Below are 27936 nucleotides of genomic sequence, written 5' to 3'. Positions count from 1 at the left end.
GTAGTTGGGAAAGAAAAATAAAATGTTAAGATATTACCACAAAGAGTAACACCAAGAGATTTCTTTCCATAAGGGCCGATCTAATGTTATTTGCACAAATATTCAGGTTCCAAAATTCAGATTTCAGACAGCTTAGGTGGTCTCGAAGAGTCTTCTGGTTCACCTTGGGGATCCTCTAGTGTTTTACTTTCATTGTGTGACTCAGACTTGCCAAAGGCAAGAAATAGCGGAGAGGCAGTAAGTGTTATTGTTTGAAGGGGAAATAATTTCACCCCACCAGAAGCATGTCTTAGACTCTTGGGTACTTAACTAATCTTTGCATTTTATTTCCTTTCTTATGGTTGCATCGAGTCTTGTCTGTCACAAGAGAAGTTAGTACATACACATCCCAGCACTATAATTTGTTTTCCAGTTTAGTAGAAAGTTCTTCAAAAAGTCACCACTTCTCTGGTGTTAGCCTTTATTTTGCTCTAAAAGTTAGACAGCTAGGTGACACTGTTTTCTTGAACGAGCCTGCCACCTTGTGGTCATTTGGAAAACCAGGCTCGGCAGCACTAGCCCTCTGCAGTCCTTTTCCCTTAGTAAGTATTTTTAGCCCCTAACGTGTACCAAACCCTGTTCTGGGTACTGAGCTTACAACAGCGAACGAGATGGAAAAGAACCCCCGCCCTCCCGGACTTTATGTGTTAGAGCAGACGGATTGTACATATAATCCTTATATACAAAGGATTGTATATAAGTTAAACTTTGGAAACGTGGTCAACCTTTATTTATTCATTTTTAGATGCCTTTTTTTTAAATGTATTTTTTTGTTGCTGTTGGCGGTGGTGGTTTTTTTTCCTTTTTCTTTTCTTTTTCTTTTTTTACTTTTGAGAGAGAAAGAGAGAATCCCAAGCAGGGCTCGAACTCATAAACGATGAGATCATGACCTGAGCTGAGATCAAGAGTCAGATGCTTAATTGACAGAGCCACACAGGCGCCCCTGTGGTCAACCATTATTACGAGTTAATGGAATATCCTACCTACGTGTAAAGCTCATCTTTCCTATATGTTATCTGTGAGCCACGCATCCCTGCTGCTATAAAGGTCAGCTCTTCCTTGCTTCTCAAGGACTCAGGGACTTGGCATCTATCATTACCCCCTCTTTCTCCTACATTCTCAAAGTCTGCCTTCTCCTTGTATGTCTCCTTCTGTATATATACCCAAGTTCAATGGCTTCCAATAGAAGGCTTTTCTTAGCCCCAATTCTCTCCTGCTAAGGCTGCGTTTCTCTGCTTCCCATCACAGTAACGCTCTCAAAAGTTTGGTTTCTATCTCTGGTGCCCAGGAGAACCTTGTATGCCTTGTTTATGGCTGAATTCCCAGCACTAAGGATAGTTTATTTAGTAGGTGCTTGATAAATATGATTAATTTGCGTATGAATTCATATTGTCATCATGGCAACGCCCACCCCGTGCTGGTCCCTGGGTGATAGGGGATTCGTAAAACAGAAGCAGAAAGGGCGTTACATTGAAGAGAATCCTGTTTAGAACGTGGGAAGATTTGTTAACCTTATGGTCTCCAAATTTGTAAAATCAGGATTGGACTATCTTGGAAGTGAAAGTTACATGTCAGCCTTGGGGTGAGATCTAATTGGCAGTGGTATCTGGGTATAGTACTACGAATAATGTTTTGGCCCTGGAAACAATTCTGTGATTGATTGATATTGACTTATTAGTGATGTCCATCCTGGACGCAGGACGTGGCATTGACTGTACATCCTTGGGCAACTTGGTTCCCTCCAGCTCTAAATGTGAAGGATGATTTAAAAAGACAGAACCTCAACACGTTGCTGCATGGTAGAGTTAAACTAGACTTTGAACAGTTCTCAACATTTAATTATAAATTAAGAATTAAACTCAGGCTCAAAATGGCAAACTGTAGTCTCTAGGAGTGATTCTCAGATAAGTGAAAGTGGATCTGTCTCTTATTTTATTTTATTTTTTTATTTTTTACTTGTTTTTAAATGCCTATTTTTGGGAAAGAGAGAGAGAGACAGAGCACGAGCAGGTGAGGGGCAGAGAGAGAGGAAAACATAGAATCCGAAACAGGCTCCAGGCTCTGAGCTGTCAGCACAGAGCCCGACGTGGGGCTTGAATTCATGAACCACAAGATCATGACCTGAGCCGAAGTTGGACGCTTAACCGACTGAGCCACCCAGGCACCCCTACATCTATTTTATTTAACTGGAGTTCATCTGATATCTCATATCATGAAGGAAAAGTTATTTTTTATTGTTTAATATTTTAAAACGTTCCTTTCAGAAAAATGTCCTGCACTAAGTCAGTATTTTTTATGCTTAATATTTTATTTTCATTTAAATGTATTATTTCCCTTCTCTGCTGGACGGCTGACTGCATTCGCTTTCTTTCCCCCATTTTGCTTCCCCACAAGGAGGTAATTCCAGACCAGACTGGCAAATATGTCAAGCTATATTTCAATTTCTGGGACAATCAATGTGAAGTTAATGAGATTAAATACAATAAGCCTCCGAAGAGCCTGTAAGCCCCTTTTAATGGGTATCAGGATTAAATGCAAATTTTCATCCCCTTATGTGTCGGTCATAAATGTTTTGAGTTGATGAAAAAAACATCCGAATGGATTTCAAGAATGTAGTTTATCATAGTGAAAAAGAAAGATAAATGATTTGAGAATATAGAATATTCACATGAAACTCTGCATACAGCGTGTGAAGAAAAAAATTCAGCGCGCCTTTTTGTTGTTTGCATTTATTTATTTGTTGCTCCCGAATAATATTTCAAGGCAAATAAAAGAATGCATGTGAAAGTTTTGAATTTTCGAAAGGAAGCTTCAAACTTACTTTACTACAGCCTAGGGGTTTGAATTTAGCAGGGGTGGGTGAACTGCAGCCCCCCCCCCCCCCCCCCCCACCCCCCGGTCAAAGCTGACCTGCCACGTGGTTTTACAAATAAAGCTTTATTGGAACACAGCCATGTCCGTTTGTTTTCAAATTATGGCTGCTGTCCCAAGACCACGGCAGGGGTCTGCGGTGGCAACAGAAGCCTCCCCGCTTGCAACACCTGAAATGGTCACTATTTGGCCCTTTCAGAAGTAAAGTTTGCAGATTCCTGCCTTACCTTGTAAGTTTCTCCATTGTACTGTGTGTTTCCGAAGGCAGGAACTCTTTGTTTAAGCTTCCTCTTTAATTTCTCTTAGAAAAGTATCCATAACTTTGAGATGATTAGTTAATAACAACTTGAAGAAATACAGTATGAAACGCAGCTTGACGCTGTGGGGCATATTTAAATTTTTTTACACCGCTAGTTATATGTGTTTAGGCCAATCCGAGGACGGTTGTGTTGGCTGTTTCTCCGCCCTCCGCTGGGTTCTGCCGCTGGTCCCATCCCGGAAGGGGGGCCTGCACGGCGGGACATCGGGCCCACCCCCTTCCAACCTGCATCTCCCACTATTTCCCCGGGGCCGGGGCCGTGTTATAAAGCTTAGAGTCCATCCAGCTGGTTGATGGGGAACAGCTGCTCTCAAAAATCTCTTGGTTGCGCCTCCCACCCTCAGCACTTTTGGCCTCGGGGGCTTCTGGTTGACACTTTGCAGGCCCCTGAGCACATTCTAAGCAGCTGCCAACAAGATGTGGCACGTCCTCTGCCAGAATCCCAAGGCGCCCCCTTTGGCGGACATGGGAGACCCCTTTGCCTGGGTCAAAATACAAGCTAAGTCTAAAAAAGGAGGATGAAACCTTAGAATTTAAATATTTCTTGGTTGTATTTATTTTATTTATTTTTATTTTTTTTAATGTTTATTTATTTTTGAGACAGAGAGAGGCAGAGCATGAGCAGGGGAGGGGCAGAGAGAGAGGGAGACACAGAATCTGAAACAGGCTCCAGGCTCTGAGCGGTCAGCACAGAGCCCGATGCGGGGCTCGAACCCACAGACCGCGAGATCATGACCTGAGTCCAAACCAAGAGTATGACGCTTAGCTGACTGAGCCACCCAGGCGCCCCAGAATATAAATATTTATTACTTTTCTGGCAATGCAATACGGGAGAAGTCAATTTTGGCGCCGCAGTGTGTGTTTAAAGTTCACACCAAAATGCAGAAGCAGCTAGAGAGAGGGGTGAAGAATTGTGTGATGGCTGTCCCCCAATCCCCTGGGACTCTAGGGTCTCCGTGTTCAAAACCTCTGCTTCAGACTCCCGGGGAGAGGTTGCGGCAGAGTCTGGGGGAGGGGTGGCCGTGTGTTTTCAGTAGGCCTTCTCTCCCCGGGGGACAGTCTACTCGGACCACGGAAAGGCGTCCCGATGCTTCCCTCCTGGCGCCGCCCGCGCGGAAAAATCTCACTCTAGGCTCCAGCCCAAATGGTCTGCCTGCACCACCTTATTTTTCCCTTCTCGTAAAATCGCTGTATAATTATAATAGCTTTCCAGATCCAGAAGTATGATATGAATTGTAAAACTCACGAGCTTCCTTTCCAGAGTTAGGATTTGATGGCTCGTGGCGTTTGCTGGTTGACGTCATAAATGACCTCATGAGAAAATGTCTGTGTTTCCAGTAAACGTCGTTATTGCAAAATTGTCCTTTACACAATCCACGAGCCTTTCCGTTGCGGGATACATCGATCCATTCCTCTGAAACGTTTGCTAGGAAGATCCGTCGCTCCGCACACCCTGGAAACCTTTCCTTTATTAGAGGAGAGTTAATAGTTCATGGCGTCTTGACCTTCTTTTCTTGGCTGCCAGGAAGCTTCGAGCTAAGTTTCTCCTGCAAACAAAGCGACAGACCGTGTGCCACAGGTTTTCCCATTCCAGTGACGTGTGCCCTCCCATCCTGTTGACTCCTGTTTTTTATCCCTTCCTTGATGGCCCTCTTGGTGGCGCTATAAAATCAGCCCCTTTAGAACACATTTTTCTGAGTGTGTTTTATGAACTGCCTGAGGGATTTAAAGTCTCTTGTATAAAGAAGTTGTGGTTTGTATATGCAACGGAATACTACTTGGCGATGAGAAAGAATGCAATCTGGCCTTTTGTCGCCATGGGGATGGAACTGGAGAGTGTTATGCTAAGTGAAGTAAGTCAGCCAGAGAAAGACAGATACCATATGTTGTCACTCTTATGTGGATCCTGAGAAACTTAACGGAAGTCCACAGTGGAGGGGAAGGGGAAAACAAAAAGTTAGAGAGGAAGGGAGGCAAACCATAAAAGACTCTTAAACACTGAGAATAAACTGAGGATTTATTCTTGGTTTATTTTTATTTATTATTTATTTATTTATTCTCGGTTTATTTATTCTCGGGGGATGGGAGGGAAGGGATGGGCATTGAGGAGGGCACCTGTTGGGATGAGCACTGGGTGTTGTCTGGAAACCAATTTGACAAGAAATTTCATATTAAAAATAATAATAAATAAATAAACATTAAAAAATAAACATTAAAAACATTAAAAACATTAAAATGATAAATTTCATATTAAAATAATAATAAATAAATAAACATTAAAAAATAAACATTAATAAAAAATTGTATAAACTTCAGCACAACCCAGTGCAGCTGGAAATATTTCCATTTCCCAGATGAAAAGACTAAGGCTAAAAGAGATGAAGATCTGTGCTAAAACCCAGAAAGCAGAGGCAGTTGGGACTTGAAACCATTAGTATCTAAAAATCAAGCTTGTCTGCAGAGCTACTAAGATGTGCTGCCCGCGCTAGTCCCGCAGAGTTCAACAGGTTCGAAGAGAACGTCGAAGAATGGAACCAACTTTCCCATTAAAAAGTGACAAAGGGATGAACAGAAGACTTTAGTCAGTAGAATTGAGATTAACCCTTTTTCATAGGAGACAGACTGTGACATCAAGTGAAACCCATACAGTGAATCAGCACTAGAAAAAAAAAAAGTCTGATCCGGTCCGTAATTAAATATATGCAACTTAAAGACATTGGCACCTCTGAGAAGTTGTAGAATGTGTTGGGGTCGGAATCTCTGGGGAAACGAGTTCTCTTAGTTTATTTTGGTTGCACTGATTTTGTTTAATCTCGTGGATGTGGAGGGCAAAACCATAAACATCAGCATAACAGTGATTGATGGATCCCATTTCTAGAAATGTAAATTGGGAAAATACTTCAAAATATGAGAACCATGTGTTGAAAGCTGTCACCGCAGCATTATTGGGAATAAAAAACAGAAAGGAAGAGAACTGGTCTCCAGTAGAAGATATGATGCGTAAGGTGATTTTTGAACCCGCAGCAATGCCGTTGAGTAGAAAATCACTCAGATATACCAAGGAAGACATTTAGGAAAACACATTATATAGAAAACAGAGCTTTGCGTGTGATCATCGGTCCATCAACTCCCAAAGTAAGTTAATATGTGGATGGCATAGTGGAGGCGAACTATAGGCGAACATCTTTCTACAATCACCTCAAAAGCTGGGGAGGGGGTTTTTTTGCCCTAGAGGTGGGCTGGGGTGAGGTCGCCCAGACACCTGGCCCAGCAGCTGAAAGAGGAGTGCCAGGGCTATTAAGAATGTGCCAGGGCACATGCTTCATGTCAATTAGGCCACCAATGTAAAGGTAAGAAACAGGAAGATTCAAGCAGCAGAAGTATGGGGTTAAAAAGCATACAGCAGGAAAGCTGATGGGAAGGCAGTCTCCAAGTGGTGATGTCTTAGCCCAGAACAGCTCTCTCGAGCACTGGTCAAAATTATATATTCTGAGTCCCAAAATAATGAGCGGTCATTGCAAAAATATTCATTCAACATAGAACTTGATAATATGGTGTCAGAGAGCCAAGCAGCCCTCCATCCCACCTCTGGAATGACACCAATTCCCGGTGACAGCCACTGGTAACAGTCTGGACTAAAACCCCGTGGACATTTCCCCATATATTTATTTCTACCATAATGCACAACCCCACAGGTGCTAGTCAGCAACTTGCTTTGGCACCTGAGAAGTAGTTCTTGGCATCTTTCACACCCTTCCTTGTGTTCGGTTTTGATCAAATGAATATTTCGATTACAATGAAATTTCCTTTTTTGTTCCAAGTCCTTTTGGATGCTTTCAGATGGGGACCATGATGCTTTGTGCCAAATACTCTGGCTCTGAAATCATTCTTTCTGACATGGAGCTGACCTTATCTGAGTAGGAGATTCCTGGGCTAGAGACACAGGAGGGTCATGGCGCCTATTTGGGGGTCTTAGGGTGTGTATCCAAAGAGCAGAGTTGGCTAGATATTGGAATTTGGACAGCATTTGTGCTTGGAGAGGCAGGGAAGGCAGCATCCCTTAATTAATTTATAACAAAAAAATGTTCGTCCTCTGCATTCTGTTTGGCAATTTACTGTTGCACTTAGCAATTTATTTTGGGCACCATTCCTGGCTTCGGAGTTAAAGCAAAAATATTTTAATTACCAGTAGGGGCTGATCTGAGAGTAAAGGCAGGTAGCAACAAGGAATGGGCGAGACTTCAAGCTCGTGTTATTTAACACCAGAACCTCTTCAGTCTCATTTATTCAAAAGTGGAGCCATGCGAATAATTGTTCTACGACATTCTTTATGTCATTTAAAAGCAACTTGTTCTTTGAAGGGTTTAACAGGCGATTTGGGCGGAAGGGCAGCCAAAGAATTAAGGACTGTTTTCCTAAGATTTGAGGTCCCTGTGTTTAATCCCAGGCCTCAAGGCTATAGAAAGGGGTAGGCACCGGCTAGAAAAAGCCCTCGCTGGTGAGGGAGGCACACACCCTTTATCGTTGGTTTGGTGTATTTCCTTAATAGAAAATGCTGGTGAGTAGAAAAGTATTTGGGGGCCAGTGTGGCGGGGGGCGGGGAGGTGCGGAAATTACAGTGAAAGAAAGGGAGAAGGGAGTTGAAAAGGGGAACTGTTCAGGCAGAGCATGAGATTGTTTTTTTTGTTGTTGTTGTTTTGCCCTGCTTTTTCTCCTGGGCAAACGTGTTCCTAGCGTCTTGCCGAGGCGGGCTTGCTCCTTCCACTTGGAGTCCCATGCTTTGTTAGCACATCCAGGGTTGCTCAGGCTTCCCGGCTATCGTTTTACAGGACACAAAGAGGAAACTGAAATTGGGAAGTGAGGCTAAGCTGTTTCTCTTCCAGTTACTCGGCAGGTAGTAACAGAGGGTGGAATTCAAAAATCCCTGATGTCAATCTTTGGCGCCGCTCTTGAAGTCACCGCTCAGACTCATGTCATAGTCAAGGAAGGGGGTCGGTGAAGGGCGCAGGGCCCCTGCTAAGAGCAGAATTTTACAGCTCCAGACCCCCTGCCTGCGAGACACCCTGAACCACACACACGGCAAGAGGCAGCTCCCCTGGCAGCACGTGCTCTCAAAACACATCTTTTCCGACTTCATGCGCTTTTACACCAAGGTTTCTCAACCTCATTATTATGGGCATTTTAGACTGGATAATTGCTGACTGCAGGGCTGTTCTGCGTGTGCTGCAGGATGCTTAGCAGCAATGCTCATTTTTACCCATTAGATACCAGTAGCACTCCCCCCCCCCCCCCCATTTCGATCTTCTTTCCCCAAATGCCTCTAGATGTTGCAGGCTGTGCTCTGGGAAGTCAAAGAGCACCTGCCTGAGAGCCACCGATTGGAACAAAGGAAGTCTTTTCACTTGGATCTGTGAATGCTGAGGTGGTGATAATCGCAGGGTGGGGGAAGTGAGGCAGGGAGAAAGACGAAATAAATGTACCGATTTCAATATTTTCCTTCGATCGAAAATCATAACGACACTGGGGAGCCTGGGTGGCTCGGTGGGTTAAGCGTCCGACTCCAGCTCGGGTCACGATCTCACAGTTCGTGAGTTCGAGCTCCGCCTTCGGGCTCGGTGCTGACAGCTCAGAGCCTGGAGCCTGCTTCGGATTCCTCTCTCTCTGCCCTCGCCGGCTTGTGCTCTCTCTCTCTCTCTCTCTCAAAAATAAATAAGCATTCATTTTTTTTTTTTAAGTCACAAATATACTTCAGGGTGGGGGGAAGCTGTACACTTTCATATGTCATATGGGATCTGGCTCTGTCTGGCCTTTGGCTTGGAATTTGTACATCAGGCCTTGTGAACACCTGCCGCAATTTGGTTATCCGTTCAATAGCTTAATGAGTAGAGCTGAATTTATCAAATTCTCCGCGTGGTTCTTCTCCAAGGCTCTGGGTTAACACGTGGCCTTGGACAGGAGCTAGCCAAAAAGATGTCAGGCAAAGGCGGCTGGTGTGACAGGCCTGGCTGTCAGCATGCTTTTGCTTCACTCATCTTGGTTCACATCGTATTTGGGATCTTAATCCTTTTTACTATTCCAGAGAAAAGGAAGGGGAAGCGAGGACGATGTCAGGCTTGGGGAGGTGGAGATTTGGGGGTCCAGGGCGAGGAGCTGTGGGTGAGGTTTGGAGGCGAGATGAGGTCTGTATACTAATCAATCGGAGATACCTCAACTGACACACTAGATACAGTTGAAAAAGCTGAGCTCGCATTGAGGCTCTTGGAAACGGACTAGTAATTTCGGTGGCAATGTGTCCATTGCACTGCAAGCAATTCCTTGGTAAGTCTTTTAGGAAAAATCAGTCGTCGCTGAATAATTTATCTTTTGGATGAGTAATTTCATGATGCAGGCGATGCTTCACTGAAGCAAATTATGCAGGCAATTGAAAACGACACTAGGATTCATTTTACAACCCCGGGAAGTTCAGCTTTGTTTATTAAAAAGATATTCACTCCATTTGGAGAGTAAAGCTGGTTTTCACGAGCGTAATGCTGGCAGGTAATTAAATTTGTCATAAAATGTGCTTTTAACATATGCCTCCAAATCCATTCGTTTATAATCGAAGCAGCGAGTGACATCCACAATAGTTTTCTAAACTCCAGAGCTTCCTGAAGCGTGTGTTTTGAAAACGTTTTCAAGCGCACACACCCTAAAAATGTTCAGATGGTAGATGAACAACTAAAAATCAAACTAAAAACATCAACAAATTGGATTTAATGGAAGACAAAATTGAGGAGACCCAAAGTCTCATTGGCGTACGTTTTTGCCTATTTCTTTTTTTTTCTTTTAATGTTTATTTATTTATTTTGAGAGACAGCATGCGCAAGGGGAGGAGGGACAGAGGGAGAGGGAGAGAGAATCCCAAGCAGACTCTACTCGTCAGCACAGAGCCCGACTTGGGGCTCCATCCCATGTACAGTGAGATCATGACCTGAGCTTAATTCAAGAGTCAGATGCTTAACCCACTGAGCCACCCAGGTGCCCCTTTGCCTCCCATTTCTATGGCAACCTGTGATCTTTTCTCCAATTGCACCTTTGAAAGGCTTGTTTTTTCCCATCATGAAAATTTAGCTAGAAGCACTGACGGTAACAAATGTTATTTTCTGCGTTGTCTATTTTGGGAAACACTGGCAAAAGAGAAAACAGAAAGAAGGTAACATTCAGAGGCCTCTCACACAAACACAATAGGAACGTATATTTACTAATTTTCAGATGACTTATTTACATGTCTAAAAGATCACAGAGTTAAAACTGAATGTTAATGAAATAACTATTCAGATGTCTTGACAAATACATTCAGCAAATGCCTTGAGTGTAAAATTGCAAATGCTCATCGGATTCGATAAAGTGAAAATTTAGAGGCTTGCTTAAGAGGACTTGAAATTCCATGGCCACACAGTTTTCAACCTGGAGTGACTTTTGCCTCCCAGGGGACATTTGGAGACATCTGGAGACATTTTTGGTTGTCACAACTGATGGTATGTTGGTGGTGGTGGTAGAGGGTGTGTGTGTGTGTGTGTGTGTGTGTGTGTGTGCACTCACTACTGGTAACTAGTGGGTAGAGGCCAGCAATAATGCTAAACATCCAATAGAGCACAGGACAGCCCCGTCCCCCATCCAAAACAAAAAATTACCCATCTCAAACAGGAGGTTGAGAAACCCTGCATACGGCCTCATAGATGATGTTCTGGAATAAAGGGCATAGGTTGAACATACTCCATTATTGAACATAAATGTTCAAATATATAAAATGCTTTTGAGGCAACCCTAGTTGTAATCCGCTCCACCCCGTTCTTGAACTATAGTTACTTCTTTGCTATTTCACTTCAATGGCAAGAAAAAAAAAAAAAAAAAGAAAAAAAGAAAAGAAAAAGAAAAAAGGAAAGCAAGGAAAAAACACCACATAGAAACAAAATTGCCACTTTTTCTTACCGCCCTTTGGTTAAAATGCGAACATTTCCAGCTTGCACTGTTTTATCTGTCGTGGCCGCGTATGAACCATAACTACCTGTGCAGTACCGTTGTTTAGCGGTTATGTGCATAGCCTCTAGCGACCTATAGTATTGGGTTGACACTGACACCCTGCTTAATTTAAATATAGTTAAGTTCTAACAAGTTTTTTTCCCTGTTACCCGGACTTACCTTTCCCCAGTCGAATGCAGATGCACTTGCCTTTGGCGTCCTCCCTTTGAAGATACGGTTGCATTTCGTCGCCTCGATTTTGGAGGACAACCCAACCCCCAAATCCAGGCACGGGTCAGGAGGGCAGATCCACCTTCAAGGACAACTCCCAGCGCCATCCTTCGCTCTACCGGGAGGTGGGCAAACGTGAAAGCAATCCGAGCACAGCCAGAGGGCGCCACAATGCCGCAAATAAAAGTTCCAAAGGTTCGGATGGTTGCGGGAAGGTAACATTGGCTTTTGTCTAATGAAAGAGCTGCGGTTGTAAGCGTTGTCCCGTTAAGTTTTGCATTTGCTTCTGGCCAACAGAGAAGCAAGGTGGGCATACCTCCCCACGCTGGTGGTTATTTTATGTCCCGGTGTGAAAGTGGCGGTGCCTCAAGGCACCCCGACACGGCTTGGCCGTGGCTTTGACCTGTGCGCTTCTAGGCAGCACTGCACCGGTTGCCTCGGCTAACCCAGTCTTGCCGAGAACTGGTTGCCTCTTTTAAAGAACAGACATGAAACACCGACGGTTCCTTCCCTCGGGCTCTTGTCCTTTCTCCTTCCTCTCCCAAGTCCCGAGAGCACGGTCGCAGGGACGACGGTGCCCAACCCCCCCAAGGCGGACCTCGGCGGCGTCGCTAGTCCCCAGCCGCGGAGCTCCGGGCTCAGCCCAGCGTGCGAAGGAGCCGCCTCGCCCAGCGCGCCCGGTCCTCGGGGGGCGCCGCCCGGACTTGCCTGCCGTTGGCAGCCTCCCTCAACCCCGAGGACCTCTGTCTCGATGGGCTGAGGGGGTTCGGCAGGTCACCCCCAACCTCACTGCCCGTCCAGGTATCGGAATCCCAGGCGGACGTCGCGCGCGAGCGGGATTGGGGTGCTGAGAAGGGTAGCAGGTGGCAGGGGGCGTCATTCACCACCGCCACGCAGCCCCTGAAGTCTGAGCGAGAGCCCGAGCACTTCCTATCCACCCATTCCAAAGGACTGAGAGAGACAGAGAGAGAGAAAAGAGGAGAAGAGAGAGAGAGAGAGGTGCCCGCAGACAGCCCCGGCGCGGCGGGGGAGGGGAGGCGGCGCGGGGTGTGGTAGTTGGGGGGGGGGGCGCGGCAAAGGAGAGGAGGGTAGGGTAGGGTGAGGGAGGTGGGGAGGGAGTGGGAAGCCCGCGTGCAGGGCAGATGGAGACTGGCAGGAGGGACAGCGGGATGGAGGGGAGGAGAAGGGGAAAGGGGACCACCGGGACGCGGGGAGGGGACGGGGTGGAGGGGAGGTGAGGGGAGGCGGGCGGGGCCCGGGATGGAGGGGAAGGGAGGGGAGGGAGGCGGGCGGGGTACGCGGGAGGAGGGAGGCTGGGCGGGCGGACGCGCCGGGGGAGGGCGCTGGGCAGGAAGGGGAGGGGGAGCGCGAGCGCGAGAAATGCAGAGGCTGCAGCGGCGGCGGCGGCGGCAGTAGCGGCAGCGGCGACGGCGGCGGCGGCAGCGCTCCAACTCGCTCCTCGCTCCGGGCTCCGCCGTCGAGCCGGGGAGAGAGCCTCCGCCAGCGGCCAGGCACCGGCCGGACGACGCCTGCGACCCGGGCCCCTCGGCGGCACCGCGCTCACCCAGGGCCGGCACAGGCACCCAGAGCCGGTAAGGAGGCGCGCCCCGGCGGCCCCGCCGCCCCCGCGGACCCGGGGCGCCGGCAGCCCGGGGGCCTCCGTTCGCCCCCGCCCCACCTCGAGGCCCTTTGTTCTCTCGGCGCCGCGGCCGGGGGCGTGGGGCGCCGCGGGCCTCGTTAGACGGCGCCCAGCGCGGGGGACCCTCCGCGAGGTTCCCGTCGCACTTCGGGGATGTGGGGTGATGGGGGGGCCCCCCGAAGTGGGTGGCTTCAGCCTCTCGCGGGGTGGGAAGGTGCGGGGGTGGCGAGTCTGGTAGACGGGAGATGCGGGGTGGGTAGCGAGCGGGAGCCAGCTGCTCGTGAAGGAGGAAATTGCCGAATGGGAAACCCTTTAAACGCACCGAGTCCGGAGGAGACGGTTTTGTGGGGCGGAAGGGAGCGTATCTGTCATCGGAACCAGTCGCAGCCCGGGAGGGAGCGCTGGGAGAGAGGGGCGCAGCAGCGAGAGATGGAGGGTGGGGGTGGGGTGGGGCGGGAGTAGGGGGAGAAAGAACACGGGGATCTGGTGTGATCCCAAGGAAGGAGGTGGCTCTTTGGTTCAGCAAATGGGTTTCCTTGACCCCGGGGGACTCCTGAATCCTGGCCTGCAGTGGCCAAGGAATGCGAGGTTCACACGACAACGTGCCCGCCTAAGCACCTCTGAGCGGATCAAAGCCTCCCCCCCGCCTCGGACGTGGCCGAACTGCCTTCCCGCTAACCTGTGGGCCATCTCGGAGCATTTTATTTTTTTGCGAGGCTTCGGTGCAGAGATGCCCGGGGCGCCTCGCCCCCACCCTCGCGGCCCGGGCCGGGAGAGTGTGAGCGCGGACCTGACAGCGCGCGGTCCCCCCCACGGCCCGGCTCCGCTGTGAGCCAAGGTTTGGGGTTCAGCAGGTCTTGCCGAAAGCGCTAACGCTGAAACCCGACGCCCGGTTCCTGTCTCCGTCCCCACGCCCCCCCTCCCCCTACAAATAAAAAAAAAAATGCGGAGTCCCTGGATGCGACCGCACACACAGCGCGCGGCTACAAACCGCATTCTTTCATGAATATTCATCGAATGCTCGGCTGAGCTCCTTATCTGCTTCCCCAGAGACATTTCCGCCTTGAAACGAACTCCTTGGACAGCCTGTGCCTGTGTAATTTTCACCCTGCTGAAATCAGCACAGCGCTCAGGGGTGCAATTTTAGTGCCTTTGAACGGGGTTGACACACCTCGATCTCCCTCGAGGCCACTACCTCGCGGGTTAAAATCCAACAGTAGCATCGAGGTGGTCGTTTTGCTGTAGGGGTGTGGATCGGCCTCCCCGGGATTCCAGCCAGGGCTAGCAGATCCTTGGTACTGCGGGCAAAATGAATGAATCGGGACTGTAATTACCTATTCCTTTGTCTTGGCCTCGCGCATGCGCCGGAGAGCAGGGTGTGGAGGGCCCCGGCAGCCCCATCTGATCTCTCCATCACCCACCCACCCACTCCCTTCCGAAGCCGAGGAACAAAGGCGTTTGCCCTAAATGTTGCGTGAAATCCTTGGACTCAAATGACAGTTTTTCTTTTATCCCCTCTGTGTGTATGTTTCTTCTTTTCCAGGTTATCTTTCATCTTTTGCTTTCTTAGCGATCTCAGTTGACGAAAAGTAAAGATTATCCTTGGTGATGAGAGCAAACTGTGGATTAAATATTTTAATGACCGAATACTGCTCTTTTCCTTTCTAGTACTGCCCATTGTTCTCTTTTCTGCAACATATTGCACCGCAGTGATGGTGGCCCTCGATTTGCATCAATTAACCATTTGACAGATTTTTGCTGCTGGTCCTTTCATTAAGGGACATTGGCCTCAAAACTAACAGTGGCTATCTGCCCCTAGTGTCACTACTTGGGAGAAATTAAGACATTCTGGCGTTTATAGGAACAAGATGGCCTACAAAACCCAAGGCAGAGAAAATGGTTACCTTGTCAGAATCCTAACCCTGTGTTTTCTCTTGATTCCTGCCTCATTGTTTTACTAGGGACCCCAAAAGGCCAACCCCACAGAGATGCAGATCACTGATAGGGCAGGAAGAAGGAAGAAGGCTACTGGGGCTGCAGGGGTGAAGATGGTCGATTGAATTCATAATGCTTCCTTTTTTTTTTTTTTGGTCAATTTCCAGCAGAAGCCATGATACATATACCTTTGGTGCCGATTTTCTTAACAATGATGTAATAACCAGATTATGGTCATTTAGATTTCTTTTTGGGCTTCTTTATTCTACCATCCAAAAGGTGACTTATGGATATAAAATAGCTAAATACTGTATTTTCGCAATAGCCCGTTATACTTAAAAGAATTTATGTTTAAGTATTCTTAGTACACCCTGATAGGACAGCATGTGGCAGGAAGATGGAAGTCTTCTCTTTTGTTCCTTTTAATAAAAGGATATTGATATTGACCACGTTTAATAGATGAGGGTGTGTACTTGATAGGGCTCGTACTGTCTCTAGTCTTTAGTATTGAGCAGCTTATTATGGTTTAGAGGGCTATCTTTTATTTTTTTTTCCTTTTCTTTTTTCCTTAAGGTTATGTTTTTGAGGGAGAGGTGAGTTAGAATATAGATGGGATTTGATAGCAAGTGTATTCCAGTATGCCCCCAATTCAGTGAGTCATGGGTTTTTCAGCGAGATCATTTTTAAGCTGAATTTGAAAAAATAATCAGTTACCTTATTCTTTTATCCAGCTAGTTTTTTTGGCAGTCCTTAGCAGGTGGAGAAAAGGAGCTAATGGGCCTTTGGACAAAATGCGCCAACAATAACCATAGCAGACAGTGGCATTTTTGTCTTTAACTTTGCTTATCCTCTCATTATGGCATGCTGGGGAGAACCTTCTCTCCTGCTGGGTCACCCTAATTTGAATGTCCACTGCGAGAGCCCTGAGGGCTTCCACTCTGTCCTTGGAGGCATCTTTCTAATCTTACTGGATTTGCCAGAACAAACCATGTTATAGTCTAAGATGTGATGTGTTCTCTTTGGCTTTTGTGTTTTTGAAAACAAATTCACATTAAGAACAATTTAAAAACCATTTTTATTCCACGGTCACGATAAGTAGAGTATGAAAAACTCACTACGTTTGGGGGAGATTTGGTCACTGTAAAATGGATGCCTGTGTTATTCACTGTCGTTTTGCAAAAACTTGCAAAATCCAAACCTAATTTTTAAAGCAATTGCGGTGTCCTGTATATGCACATGTGTATATGCATATACACACACACACACATATACACATATGTATATATATGTACACGTGCTATAAAATAAAATCTTATTAAATGAAACTAGTTTAGTTATTGTACAGTGCTTCATGCTGACATTTGGAAAATGATCCATTTTTGGTCTTTCTAAATACGTAGGTAAAAGGGGGAGCCTAGCTAGTGTCCGAAGAAGCCCATTCCCAGTGCCTAGCAGGGTAAAACCAATGAATTGAATTGAACATCTTAAATTGAGATGTTCATTTACAGGCTTACGAACTCACATGGAGCATTAGTGAACATTAAAAGTTGTAATAAACAATGCTTACTAAATAAAGGATTTGTAAACTTGTTCTGGCTTCTTTTTCTGATCTCTTGTACAATTTGGTTTTGAAAAACATCCCCCAAAGGCCTGTCAACTATTGTGTGTCAGAAGTAATTGCTTTTGGTGTCTGGTTCTGTTGAAAGAAATGCTCTGATTCGCTTGGGCCTTCCTGTTTCTTCCATGTAGTCGGCCTGCTCATTTTACACTTTCTTTATCAAAAGGTTAACATCTTCTTCATGATCGTTTTAGCCGGTGAACTGGAAGCCAGGTAACTGCTAAGGGAACACTGAGTGTATAGACAAGTTGAAGTTCTTGGGAAATTGGGTGCAGAATCTCTCATCTCATCAAGTTTTCTCGACTCAACTGGATCCTTTCCATTTATCCCAGTTCTTTAGATAACCCCATACAACATGAACTTTACTCTTTGGCTTAATTATGGTAGATAAATAATCAGGAGATAGCTTTGAGGTTGTGAATAGTCAGAATTGTTATTTATTTATTTATTTATTTATTTATTTATTTATTTATTAAGAGAAAACAGTGCATTTGGGGGAGGCTTCCTAAGACACAGTGGAAAGTAACTGGGTTTGAAAAATCTCTAGACACTGGTTAAACCACTGTGGGCAAATTATTCAAGCCTCTCTGAATTTCACTTTCTTCAATTGTAAAATTGGGATGATAATTCTTATTTTTCTTGCCACAATAAGGACCACACGTAAGTCTAAAAAGCGCACAGGCACGGTGGCTGGCTCTTTGTGGCTTCTTGACCTCTCAGTCTGCAGTTGCAACACAGTCCATGTGATTGACATCCCTAATTAATTTCTGTATATTGAGCTGTATTTTTGTTCCATGCTGATTAATCAAGACCTGAGGGGTTCAGTGTATTCAGTTAGAAATTGGATATTTCAATTTCAAAGTTGCTCAAATATCATAATTCCCAACTACTGTCTTCATACATGTACATATTTGAGATTTAATGAGACCCTGGGAATTTGCCCCAAAGTGGGTTGAATTAAGCCAGGGTAGCCACGCTCATTGAATTTCCCATGGCTGCTTATATAACTCAAGAGGTGGCATTTAAATTCTTTTGAGAAAATACAGGGGTACTTCTAAAACCACGGAAGCTCCCAGCCAGCCAAAGGAAGGTTTTTTGCTAAATACCATTCCCTACACCACTATTAAAGACAGACATCTAGGTAAGTGTCCTATGAGAAGATTGTCCAGCGAACCTTATCAAGAGTAAGAGGTGACCACATAGAGTCAAATTCTTACCAGGATACAGTTAAAGTGTAAATATGAGAAGACACAAGCCTTGACATTGATTAAACCGCATTCTGTCTTTCCCTCTGGAAGTCGGGAATGGGGTGGCATGGACACAGAGAGACTCATAGTGCCTTTTCCTTCTTCTGCAACCTGAGAACTTAAATAGCTTTAAAAATCAGGCTTTCCAAAGGCAGTAGAGAGTTTTTTGACGTGCCAAGGCCGTTGGTGAGGGGAGGTTTGCAAGTGGGCAGGTTTCAAAGTCTAGGAATAAATTCCTGAAAGCTTTAGAGATTTAGAAATAGAAACCATCTGCAAAAGCACAAACAGGGGCCCAGGGCATAAGGAAACCTCTCAAGATAATAGAGAAAAATGGCGTTTAGTGGGGCAGGCAAAGCATTTACGCAATATTTCCTTCTTATCACTTAAACATTTTGTGAACTTGTTTTTGAATTGACTTTTCCCCTTCATTTTAGAGAGGACTGGGTTTCATTGGTGTGTTTTTTAAACTTCTCTTTGAAATAAATAGATTTCAGCCATTGTTTGTACCTTGTGTAGGGACTATGGTATTTAGAAAAGCATGATTTGGAGGGCTAGGTGTGGTAGAATTGGACTTCGGGGCCAGATTCACTGGCTGAAGTATCTTGTCTCAACCGTTTTACGAGCTGTGTGGCCTTTGGCAAATTGCTTCGCTTCTGTGCCTCAATCTCTAAAATGGGGATTACAATTTAGAGTTTTTGTAAGGATTGAGTGAAATTGTCAGACACAACACGGCCTCACATATTCTGCATGTCTTTTTTTAAAATCCGTTTTATTTATTTAGATAGCACGAGTGGGGGAGGAAACCAGTGAGAGAGAGAGAGAGAGAGAGAGAGAGAGAGAGAGAGAGAGAGAGAATCTCAAGCAGGCTCCACACTGTCATTGCACAGCCCCAGCGTGGCTCGAACTCAGGAACTGTGAGGTCATGACCTGAGCTGAAATCAAGAGTCGGGCACTTAACCAACTCAGCCACCGAGGCGCTTCTGAAAGTCTTTGTAAAGCACATTCACCATAAAGTGGTGAAAGAACCAGGTTTCTTTACTTCATGCTCTGTGTCAGCGACTTACACGCTTGTTTCAAAGAGGCCATCATCGCAAAACAAGCTGACAGTGGCGCCTTGGACAGGAGTTGGTAGAACACAGAACTACGTGGTTTAGAAACATCCTCCAGGTATAGCTATGATACCTTGAACATGTTGCCAGGATGCTTAACTGGTTTCAAAAGCCCAGAGTGGGTAAATCAGCACAACCCCAGCCTCCACAACTGGTATTAAAATGGGGGGGGGAGGGGGGGAGAAAGTCCTTGGGATTTCAGAGACCTTCAAAGAAAGGCTTACTGTTTAGATATGTTCAGATCAGGGAAAAACTGTATCACCTGGGGAATAGACATAATTCATTCAGATTCCTGAAAGCACGCGGTTTTGTTGTGTCCTGAATCAAGACGCCTTTGTTTGCAGTTGAAAGGAGCGTCTTAATCATTGGTACTAAGATTAGTATAAACCAATCTCGATATTTAAAATTCTAAGGTATACACTTAACCACATCCCCACCACCCCGTTGCCAGGAGTAAAACCGAAGCTTCAATTATGCGGGACTGTAAAGGTATTGTTACCTGTTGACCGAATTATGTAATTATCCCCATAGACACCTTAGTCAGCCTGGCTTCTTAAAAACAAAAAAGGAAGTTCTTTGGAGTTTCAGATATTTGGGTTTGAGGGCTCGGTCCTAGATTCAGTTTGAACCTTTTAGGCATTTAATTCAAAGATTTGCCCAAGGTGATTTGTGTTTTACCTTCTGGAGACTGAGTTTTGCTGTTGGGTGAAGGTAAAGTCATTTCCATTTTGGTTAAATCCTTTTCTAAATAGCTTTTTTTTTTTTTTTTTTTTAACAGCTATTTGAATCTTACGGATTTAGGAGGGAAATTATATTTTACTTTACCAAGAGGTTTTGGATATGGGTGTTGTAGCTTTTGAAAACTTGCCTCTGTGAAGGCTTGTTTTGATTTGTTTTGGTTTAATCTAGAGACGCTACAGGATGAGATTGGACATTTGTGAATATTTCTTGTACATCCTACACTCTAACTGAATTTTATCCCCTCAGACAAATTGTAGGATGCATTTTGCCTATGAATAAATGAAAAATGGAGGGTTGAATAATATGCATAAGATTGCACAGCTAGGGACACCTGGGTGGCTCAGTCGGTTGAACACCCGATTTTCGGTGCCGGTCATATGTCGCAGTTCATGAGTTCGAGCCCTGAATGGGGCTCTCTGCTGTCAGTGCGGGGCCCGCTTTGGATCCTCTGTCCCCCTCTCTCCCCTCTCTCCCACTCATGCTCTCTCTCAAAAATAAATAAACATTAAAAAAGAAAAAAGATTGTAGAGCTAATAGGAAGTCCTATATTCCAGATCCATGTCTGATGGCCCTATTCTGCTGTCCAGCACTACACTGTATTTCCCATAAGCCTTGGCCATTTTATTTTATGTCCAATGGACACGGGATAACATGGGTAGCCTTCTAACATATTAAGATCTTCAGTGTTCATATAGAGAGAGTTGTACTAAGTTCTTCAATGAAAAGTTGTTTATCATAGAGATACAATGTGGAATAAATGTTTTAATCAGTAATACCTTAAGTGATCTGTAGATTAGGAGTGCTTCTTATCCTAGTGAATATGGACTGATATCCTCGAGCCATCCTTTTCGAGGGGGTGGGGAAGGGGGAGGAGGGGGGAGGAGGGGGAGGGGGATGGCAACTGCCCCTAATGAGGACTCTGAATGAATGTGGCTTTGGTTGGCCCCTTCACTTTCCTCATTGCACTTCACAAGTGCAAGTAATCACTCAGATGCCTTACCTGTAATCCTACCTTCGTGGTACTAATCAGCGATGCTACTCGACCCCCTTCCTGCTATGTTGTTGGTTGCCTGATTAGAGACAAACTAAAGTCCTAACGTTGCCAACCCATTTTCGTTCTGCCTCCAGGCAGGATTCATTTACAGAAAATTGGTGGCTGCTTTTAAATACCATCCTAACCACAACCTCAGTCTTCTGTAAATAACTTGTGTCATTCCAACAGAAGGTTTGAAAGCTCATGACCAAAAACACTTATTTTGGAACTCGAGAGGATCTTAGAAAAGTCAGTGGCTTACTCAAGGTCTCATGAGCTGGTTAGTGGCCGAGTGGAAAACCAGGTTATTTCCCAATAAAGCCTCACTCCTGCTGCCTCTCCCTTATGTGGAATTGAGTCAAACTCTTACTCAATGTCTGCAACTTAAATTCCTGCCATTCTTTTAACCTGGTACCATTTTGTGAAAATGTACTCTGCATCCTGTACGTCTCTTGCTGCTGCCCTCTCTCCCCTCCTCTGCAGAAGGAACCTCTTCCGCCTTCGACAGACCACGTGAGCCCCTTGTCTTCAGGTACCACCTGCTTTCTCCACGTGCCATCTTTCCCCCTCAACTTCTCTCTCTTCTTGCATTCTAGGACGTGACTTCCTTCACATGCCAAAGCATTTATGGCATGCATTAAAATAACTTTACTCATAAAATGAAATGTTGGTGTCGTATCTGTGTTTTCCTCCTGAAATGAGCAGTGGTGTAGGGTTGGGGGTATTTTGTTTCCTTTGAGAAGAAAGCCAGTTGGCTCTGCACTAATTTGGGGGCTGCAGAGTGAGTGGAACAGTCAAGCAAGCCTCACTCAGGAGTCTCTTGGAAGCCCCAGTGAGCAGTGCTGTGGAGAACGGATGGACAGCAGCCTTCATGCTGATTACTAGTGTTATCTGGCTTATTGGTTTGAGAGCTGCATAAAGCAGGAGGTTTCATCTTTTTTCTTTACAATCGCCATTAACAGTGTTTGGGCCGATTTAGAGGATTTCAAAGCGCGGCAAGTTTCTGCAGCAGTCATTAAAAGTGGAATGTAATTAAGTACTGAGGTTGTGAAAACACTTTGGCCAGACTTGAAAACTTATTTGAGCAGTGTAAATGCTGTATGTGCGTTTGCACGCGGAGAAGCCGGTAAGCTTAGTTTTGGTGAGATACAGTTTTCATTTCATATTTAAAGTGATCTATTTGGACATTTCAGTAAGTGGAGAATGAGCCTGATGAGTTTATATTTCTCCAGGGAAGCGTGCAGTAAATAAGTGACTTCACAGTTTTTAGACGGCTTTTAATTCTTATAGTCCTGTAGGCCAGAAACCTGGTCCTCAAATAAATCCAAATTAAAATTTCTTCTTGAAGGTTATGAAGAGATAGATGGTAGAGAACAGCCTTTCCTGGTTGAGCTTTCTAAATTACAAGTTTCCTGGATTGCTTGGCAAAGTGATTTTGATTACCTGTTGACAGGTCTTTAAACCACCATTACCACAGAGACTAATTCAACAGCCAAGTTAAGCAGTAACAAATCTAATTGGGGGAAATAATGTATCAAAAAGGAAAGCAACAGCAACCAGGTAGCAGCTGTAAGAACATCACTATTTCTTAAGGATATTTAGAAGAAAGGTCTTGTGTCTTTGTACTGTCATACGCTTCTCTGAGCTTGTCCTGAAAACAGTAGGGGCTGGAGGAATGTTTGCTGTCTTTGACCTTTACCTATGTTCTCAGCTGTGTCAGTACAGAATAACAGCGTCTGTATTTGTCTCAGGCATATTTGAGATGATTCTGGGAAAGAACAATCTAGAGAAATCCGTGATCTGTAGGTGGGAAGGGGGGAGATCACTTTCTTTCCTCCTTTATCCTGCATTTATTTCATCAGGAAGGTAGGATAAGGTGACGTGACCACTTGGGAATTTACTGAAGACATAATATGGTTAAGTAAGGTGGTCTGGAATCTCTGAATGACTCGTTTTCCTAAGGAAAAAAAGAAAGAATCTCAGCAGTTGGTGGTGACAATAGCTCCTGGGGCTTCTCGTGATCACCTAACCCCAGTGAATAACACCCTGTTGACTGGAGGTTTACTGTAGCACCCAGGGTTTCCTCAGTAACCCTGGTGATCTTTTGTTGAGACCTCAAGACTTGAATTCCCAGGGCTCACCCAACTGGACTTTGGAAACCTCGTTCTAGAATTTCCAGTGTTTGGTTTTCAGACAAATAGTAACAGGTGTTTGTAGCAATATTCGCCACCAGGTTGTTAATACGTGATTAGGAATGGTTTCCCAGGTGTGTGTTTCTTCATGTGACTCACATCTGAATGTTCCTCTTCTCCCTCATCCAATCCAATGGCTGACTAATGAACGGAAAGTCTCATTGAAGGTCTCATGGGTGCAAGAGTCAACAACATTAATGGCTCGCTCCATTCCCTTTCACCCTTTTGATTCTAACTAGTTTTGTTTCCACCAGGCAGAGAGCTTAGGTTTGATTTCATCTGTCCTAAAGTCTCCTGGGTGGGTGGTCATCTTAGGAGACCCCAGCTGGCCACCACGAAGAGAGAAGTAACTATACAGTGGAATTATAACCCATGATTTCACTAAGGTAAGAGTGGTAGGTTTAAGTGGAATAAACTCAGTGGGAAAAGAGTTCTCTTTAATATTGCTAAGATCTTACATTCAACTTTCTACTAATTCTGGGTGCAGGGGATGTAACAAAAGGTGATTTTTTAAAAAAAAAAGTCTATCTAAATGTCAGTAGGCTTCACATTGCCCCCCCTCAGTCACCGAAACAACCCTGTTGATGAGCCCTTCCTGCTTACAAACTATCACTTTGGTGCACTTTGAACTTTAGTGCAGCGAATAGTAATACAGTCTCTGACTGTATCCTTGCTTCCAGCAACAAATACTACAACAGGGTTAAGGAGAACAGGTAATCGTTCAAGGGAGCGGTTGGCCAATTAGGACAAATGGACTCGTGCCTCCCCTTTAACTTGCCTTCTTCAGTCCAGGAGCTACTATTTGCATTCCCTTGCCTGTATTGATCCCCATTGGCTGGGCTTTCTGCCTAGTGAGGTAGCCAAGAATCTCAGATAAAGGGCAAAGGAGTCCAGAATGATGTAATATTGCAAAAAATGTTGCTGCTGTTTCTAAGGGGAGTCAAAAAAGCTCAAGCCAGTTTTGAGCAGGGCATGATTCCTATTGGAAGAGGGTGTAACCTGGGGGAGATAGATCTGTAAAACCCAACCCAAACCCTTAGGGCATTTAGACAGTGTTCGCATTAGCTGCACGGAGCGTGGCAAACCCAGCAGGCCCTGGCATGTTAGCCACTGTTTGCATAGTTTACCTGGCAGAGAAATGACCCAACTGCTGACACAAATGTTTTAGAACACCGGAAGGCACAGTGGTTAGTGCGAGGTTTAATTGCCATTTGCATCTAAATCTGATTCTGAGAACATATTGAACTATCTCCCTACCTAATTAAACAGTCCAATCTTGAGGGCGTGGGGGTGGCATTTGTGGGCAGTGGCGTTAACTTGTTAAATCTTGAAGTTTGTAAAATGCTTCCGAAAAGGAGGCGATGGCTATACTTGGAGTTTTTGTACGGTCGTTTGGCAGCCATGTTTCTGGTTGGAGAGAGGGGAACACCACTCCTTTCTGTTTCTAGGAGTGTCTGGATTCCCCTTGTACAAAAAGTACGCGAAACTGTCTTGTAGGTCAACGGTCAATGACCTCTTGTCATTGAGCCCCGCTGCTTCCTCCTAGTGTTGGGGGGAGGGGAATAGTGCATGAGAGGAGGAAGAGAAGGGACAGGACAGGTGGGGAAACAAATATGTAGTAATAGAAGCGGTGGAAGACACCAATGCCTTGTTCCTGTCTTGGTCTGCTTGGGCTGCCATTACACAATACCACAGACTACATGGCTTTAACAACAGAAATTGATTTTCTCGTAACTATGGAGGCTCAAAGGATAAGACCAAGGTGTTGGCATGTTTGGTTACTTCAGAAGTCTCTCCTTGGCTTGCACATAGCCAGCCACCTTCTTGCTGTGTCCTCATGTGGTCTTGTATCTGTGCACACAGCCATCCCTGACGTCTCTTCCTGATCTGTAAGCACAAGGTCCACCCTAATGGCCTCGTTTTCATATAATGACCCCTTTAAGGGCCCCGTCTCCGAACATAGTCACATTTTCAGGTACTGGAGGTTAGGGTTTCAACGTGTGCATTTTGTGGGAACACAACTCAACCCCTAACAACTCATGCTTGATATTAGGAAAGGTGGTTTATAGTGAGGAACTTTGGAAAGTCCTGGGCGAAAAGGTTTTTCACGTGTCCCTGCCCCCAAGAAGAGAGTGGAGAGAATCAATGGTACTTGAGCCCCTGGCTTGGTCCCCACCAATCCACGTGGGGCAAACATAAGTGCCTCCATTTGATATGAGATGCAGAGAAGTTAATTTCCCCAGGATTCGCATCACTGGAAACGATCAAGCCTTGTATGAGATTCAGAGTCAGGTTTCTGTGGCTCCCTTGTACGGGGGATGGCCAAGAGTGCATGCAGGTACTGTTCCCTCTGTTGTACTCATGACGGACACGGGTACGAGAGGCCTTGGAATCCCTCTCAACACAGTCTCTAGGCAGTTGCCGTCAACCAGTAAGCATCGATACGTGGTGAAGCCCGGTTTTCATTCTAGCATTATATTCTGCTTCTTTCCCTCTGCCCGAAGGCTTTCCCATTTGGGTAGCCACATACCCAAATATCACAAGACAGTGAACAAAGGGAGTGAGAGATTCACTTAGTGAGTACGGTGTGAAGAACTAGCTAGTGTCAAGTAGGTGAAGATGGAGTTATTTTGGGGAGGCCCTCTTTAAAATCTGCCAATCCTGAGGGCACCTGGGTGTCAGTTGAGCATCCAACTCTCGATTTTGGCTCAGGTCCTGAACCCAGCATTGTGGGATCAAGCTCCTCGTCAGGCTCCAGGCTGAGCACGGAGCCTGGTTGGGACTCTCTCTCCCTCTGCCCCTCCCATGATCTCCCCCCACCCACCTTTATAAAATCTACCAATAGTGGCAATGGCAGAGACCTTGTTCTAGACGAAAGAGTAGACGGGATGCCTAGGCTAGTTGAAAATCCTCCACTAGTATCAAGGCTTATTGGTAGGAATTCACCACACACAGTGTCACCAAAGAGCAGGTTTTGATGGATGGAGACATTAGGAGATGGGAGTTTTAACAAAGGCAAGTGTGGGCGGGGCCATTAGAGTTTTGCTGGAAAGTTTGCCTTAGAGTGGGACGCTGGGGAGTGGAAAGTAGCAAGTGTCAGGAATCATATGATGTCTTTGATGACTGCAGACATCAAGCCTAATACATTTCGGGGTCTCTCCAAGCAACAAAACAAGTAGTGATACTTAAGGGATTTTCTTGAGGGGCATTTTCAGCACATGTGCATGTGGGTATATGCCTATGCTTAACGCTTTTGAGAGACTCTTTCTAAAAAACCAATTTTGCAACTTTTGAGGGTGTCCCATCAAGTAGTTCAACTACTGCTTTTTCTGTTTCGACTTTCAGGTCACATGTTGTGTTAACGGCAGCAGTAAAATATTACCTCGTTGATCCACCACTAAATTGAGTATAACAATTCAGTTTTACTACACCAGATAAACCACAGGTCCTAAAATAATTGAGAGTTGGTACTATTTAATATTTTTATAAAGGATTATAAGTGGTAAATTACTTTCTGCATAAAATTGCTGTAAGTAATAGAATTTTTAATTTTAACTCTTTAATTTATGCATCATCTATTTTCTTTTTTTTTTTAATTTTTTTTAACATTGATTCATTTTTGAAAGGCAGAGAGAGAGAGAGAGACAGAGTGCGAATGGGGGAGGGGCAGAGAGAGGGAGACACAGAAACAGAAGCAGGCTCCAGATTCTGAGCTGTCAGCACAGAGCCCGATGCAGGGCTCGAACTCACGGACTGCGAGATCATGACCTGAGCCGAAGTTGGCCACTTAACCAACTGAGCCACGCAGGCGTCCCTATGCAACGTTTATTTTCAAGCTAATGTCCACGGTTCGCATTTAGTGGCTCACTTTCTTGGTCAACATCACCTTTTTCCACTCATTCTGGAAAACTGGGCTCTTTCTGGTGACTGGTGTACCTTGTCGTTATCTCACTATGTTCATCGCCCTCTACTCTAAGCCATGAACCTCATAGAAGCTTCTATCCCTCTCCTTGATTACTGCCCTTGTATACTCTTGTATATCTGAGCATGACATCCCTCTGCCTAAGACTTTGTATCATGATTTTCTGGTCCACCGACAATAAAATATGAAAATCCTACTGATCTGCAAGTTCCTGCACTAGTTTCCTGTTTAAACTCCTTCGTCCTCTCTCACCTACCCTTTTTTCTCCAGCCACATGGCCCGCCTTTCCGTTCTCTTAGTGCTGTGTGCAGGCCCTGGCCGGCTGTTCCTTCTGCCTGGAATATACTTTCTCCCACCGCCCAAGTAGTCTTCAGTTACCACTTTCACAGACATGCCTTTCCTGTCTGTCCCCACACCTCTTGCAGCCCTTAGCATTTTTGTATTTTTGCATTTATCAAAACTGAGGGCATTATTTCAGGTTTCCACCCCTCTCGATGAAAAGAGCAGAAGGCGGGAGTGTACTGGTTTTGTTGACCCATACCAGTGTTCTGTGACAGTTCTGATACATAACCTAGCCCTCCGCATTTGTGCAGTGGACGAGGTTGCCTACCGTACATTATATGGAGGGCCCGTGTCTTCTGAAAATCACCTTTGGTAGTTGAAATGACTTCCACTTATGGACACTGTAAATTTCCCCTCATCTGTTGTGCTTACTATGAAGATGAATATCTGATGAACTCCAATTAGTGTAATTATTCTGTTTCCAGGCAGTAACTTTAGTAGTAATTGTTCTAAAGCCCTGAGACATTACGAATAATTAGTACTAATGGCTTATGCATCTAAGCTTCCTCCCTAGGTAGAGGCTCCGAGGAAGAATGAAACTGTGTTATTTGTGGGAAACAAATAGTATTCTGTTATGGAGTCTTTTCAGAAATAAACCACAGTGAGTGGAAGCTGGGGCTCATTACAGGTACATTTCTCATCCCTTCCTCCAAGTCACTGAATATCGAGGGTTTGCAGTGGATCCATCATTATTGAA

The 27936-nt window shown here is 45.3% G+C and overlaps 1 protein-coding gene across 3 annotated transcripts in view; it reads left to right on the top strand.

The window, feature by feature from the left end:
• Positions 1-12131: 12131 nt before the first annotated feature.
• Positions 12132-27936, top strand: part of BASP1 (brain abundant membrane attached signal protein 1) — a 56530-nt gene continuing 40725 nt past the window's right edge. The window contains exon 1 of one of the 3 annotated variants that reach the window (XM_027074571.2): positions 12132-12262. The gene's annotated coding sequence lies outside the window, so the exon portion shown is untranslated. Of the gene's footprint in view, positions 12263-12918; positions 13054-27936 lie in introns of those variants that run through there. The other 2 variants (XM_027074559.2, XM_027074565.2) reach the window with 2 other exon arrangements.

Source organism: Acinonyx jubatus, chromosome A1 (assembly GCF_027475565.1).
Source record: "Acinonyx jubatus isolate Ajub_Pintada_27869175 chromosome A1, VMU_Ajub_asm_v1.0, whole genome shotgun sequence".
Lineage (NCBI taxonomy): Eukaryota > Metazoa > Chordata > Mammalia > Carnivora > Felidae > Acinonyx > Acinonyx jubatus.
The sequence above is the reverse complement of the archived record's forward strand: the minus strand, read 5'-3'. Positions and strand labels throughout refer to the sequence as shown.